Here is a 3588-nt window from a genome sequence, read left to right as displayed (position 1 = left end):
AGCCATGCACAGGTATGAACTGTAAATATACATATGCATAAATGTATTGTGGTGAACTACTAAAAATTTCAAATAGTATTAACCATAATATAAATTGGAGTAACTCACATGATAGAAAAGAAAAAGAAAAATTGGTAGGTCTGTGTTTACTTATTTCTAGAGAGCTATTACATCATGGGACCACACTGAGGCTTGATGCATTCTCTGTTGGGTGTGTCGTAAGGAAGAATTTTTCTATCTCCTTTGGGCAGAAAGGGAGGTAAATCTCTATTAATACTATAATGTAGTTTAGGTCCCTGAATTTCTGTCTTGAATCTACTAAAAAAATGCAAACTGCTTTAGTGACTTTTGGATCTCTAGACCACAGAGTTGTGTACTTTTCTCTTATAAATTATTAATACTTTTACTAATTTGTGCCTCTTCTGTCATATGGAATATTAAGAATATTAAGTATCTTATGGATTGCTATACTTGTTTGGACTCCCCTGTCTTGCTTCAATAACTGTCAAATATGTTTTCTAATTAATGGCTTATTGATGATTATTACATCTCCTTCCAATCAAGTTTTATTTGGATGTATACGTTCAGGTTAGAAATTTCATTAAGTTCCTAAGATAAGCATTTATTTGGTTGTCTGTTTACTTATTTGTTTATTTATTATTTATTTATTTATTGTGGTACTGGGGATTTTTTTTTTTTTTTTTTTTTTTTTTTTTTGCGGTACTGGGGATGGAACCCAGGGGCATTCTATCTCCGAGCTATATCCCCAGCCCTGTTTTTTTTTTTAGTCTTTTTATTCTTTTGAAACAGGTCTCACTGAGTTGCAAAGGGACTCACTAAGCAGCTGAGGGTGTCCTCAGGCTGCTATCCTCCTGTTTTAGCCTCCCAACAAATGCTGGGATTACAATCATGCGCCACTACATCTGCACTGGTACTGGGTATCGAATTCATGGGCATTCTACCTCTGAGCTACACCCCTTGCCCTATTTATTTATTTTTTTTAAACAGTGTCTTACTAAGTTGCAGAAGGCTTAAATAAGCTGCTGAGGCTGGGTGCAAACCTGTGATCCTCTTGTCTCAGCCTCTCAAGTACTAGGACTACAGGTGTTCACCACTATGCCTGGCTATGTGTTTGTTTTAGAGTAAGCCTAAATTAGGAATACCTTTCTTTTCTGGACTATATAATATTTTCCTTGACTGTGGTATATTATAATAATAACTTAAAATATTGATAATAAAATACTGAGCAAATAGATTTGAATATCTCACTTCCTATCGAATACTATACAATACCAAATAATATTAAAATATTTTTTGCTCCATTTTCAGCCCTTTCTTGAAGGTGAGATGTTTTAATAGTCAAAAGATTCTCCTTCTCTTGAATCCAAGGCTGAATTCATACAATGATAAAAAGACCTTCACTGTATTGCAAATGAACCTCATACTAAAGTAAACAAGAAGAAAAGGGCCAATTTACCCAATATTGGAAAACAGAATTTCAATGAGATTAAAGGTTAGAAATAAAAGTACTTTACACAAATATAATTATTTAGTTATTCAACTTGTTTTTCCACATGGTAGTGAGTTGGCATTTCTGAAACTTCTTTACTTGTATTCTAAAATTACACAAATAAGTGAGCATCTAACTTGTCAAAGAATTAACAAATGAATAAAAGAGGGAGTCTCAAGAGAACCTCATGCTGGAGGTAGCAGTATGAGTGTGGATGTATTTGTATATGTAGATTATATACATACATGTGCATTCTAGCTCTGGTACTGAGAAGACCTAGAAGCAATGACAGCCCAATAACAACATGGACATTTAGCTCCCAGGTCTTGGTTTCTAAATACCATTCATGATATAAAGGATCAAGATTACCCAGAGTGATGTTTGACCCAAAGGTATAAATCAGTAAACTGCACGATGGACCTAGAACATTTTATGAATCCAGGAAGTAAAGAAGAGCTAGAAAGTGGTAGGACATGTCAAGGAACTTACTTGAAAGACATCTTAAATAGTACTTCTAAGTCAGTTTGTGTAATAGAATAGATAATGACTATAATGGCCTGAAACGTATAAATAAAATAAACAATCATATTCCTTATGAACTTATGTGATTAAATAAGTTGTGGAGAGGGAATAGTTCTTTAAGTTGAATCCCATTTAACAAACAACAAGAATGGTAGAAATAGATAACTGAGAAATTGTCACAAAGGAAATATTCAATGGAGACATGATAATCCAATGTATTATTTTGGATGGTATTCTGGAATTAAAAAGGATATTGGATAGAAGTAAAATTAAATGATCTATGCATTTTAATAATGTGCTCATATTTGTTCATTGATTATAACTAATATTTTACATTGGGTGTTAGTGATAGGATGTTAATGATAGGAAATGTAATAAGATGTGTAATAAGATGTTAATGATAGGAAAAGCTGTAGGGCATATCTGTATTCTGTGTGTGTGTGTTACCCTAAGCTACACCCCAAGCCCTTTTTATTTCTTACTTGGAAACAGGGTTTCAATAAGTTGCTAAGGCTGACTTTAACCTGCAATCATCCTCTCTCAGCATGCCCCTCCAAAGTACTGGGATTACAGGCCTATGCCACCACACTCGACTATATATTTGTATTTTATAATTACCCTAAAAATGTGACAATTATCATTTGACAAATATGATAGTAATAATTTTTAGTTGTATATCATGAATGGATGCTAAGATAAGTGGGAAAAGTGTAAAGTTTAAATAATCTCAGCATAAAATGCTTATTAATGACAAAGTGCAATAGTTCCTTCTCATGCACAAGTGATGCCCTCTAAGACTCCAGTGGATGGATGAAACTATGATAGTACTGGTCCCTTTATGTACTATGCTTTTCCTTTACACATACCTACAATAAAGTTTAACGGGAATGGTAAGAGGTAGCAACAATAAACTAATACTAAAAGGGAACAATTATAACAACATTCTGCAGTAAAACATGTACAAATTTGATCTCTTTCTCAAAATATCTCATTGTACTGTAGATATTAGCCACCTCATATGCAATTTTTTTTCTTACTAAGTTAAGAACTTTCACCTTTTTACTTAAAGGAAACACTTTACAGTTTCCCTGGCATATTCTAATTGGCAGCCTCACTTGAAGGCAATTATTAAATAAAATTAGATTACTTGAATACACTTCAATATTGTGTCAGTTAATCTGATAACTGACAAGGCTATTAACAGAATTATAAATATAGATTGAATATGCTGGGCAAAGAGATGATTTACATTCCAAGTGGGATGGGTGGGGCTGAGCAAGGTTTCATCTCTATTCAAATGAAACCCAATTTACAACTTATGAATTACTTATTTCCAAAATTTTCTGTGTGACATTCTTGACTATCATTGATTTAGAGTAATTGAAAACACAGAAATTAAAACTGCAGGTAAGAAAAACTGATTTACCTTTATAATAGAGAAATCTTGCAGACACAATCTGAACCAAATGATCACCTCAAACATTACACCAGTAGCTAAATGTCATGGCATCCTGTGCCTTCTAACTTGTTGCGACATCTTTACAGTACTTTCTCAT

This window comes from Muscardinus avellanarius (assembly GCF_963383645.1).
Source record: "Muscardinus avellanarius genome assembly, chromosome: 12".
Lineage (NCBI taxonomy): Eukaryota > Metazoa > Chordata > Mammalia > Rodentia > Gliridae > Muscardinus > Muscardinus avellanarius.
The sequence above is the reverse complement of the archived record's forward strand: the minus strand, read 5'-3'. Positions refer to the sequence as shown.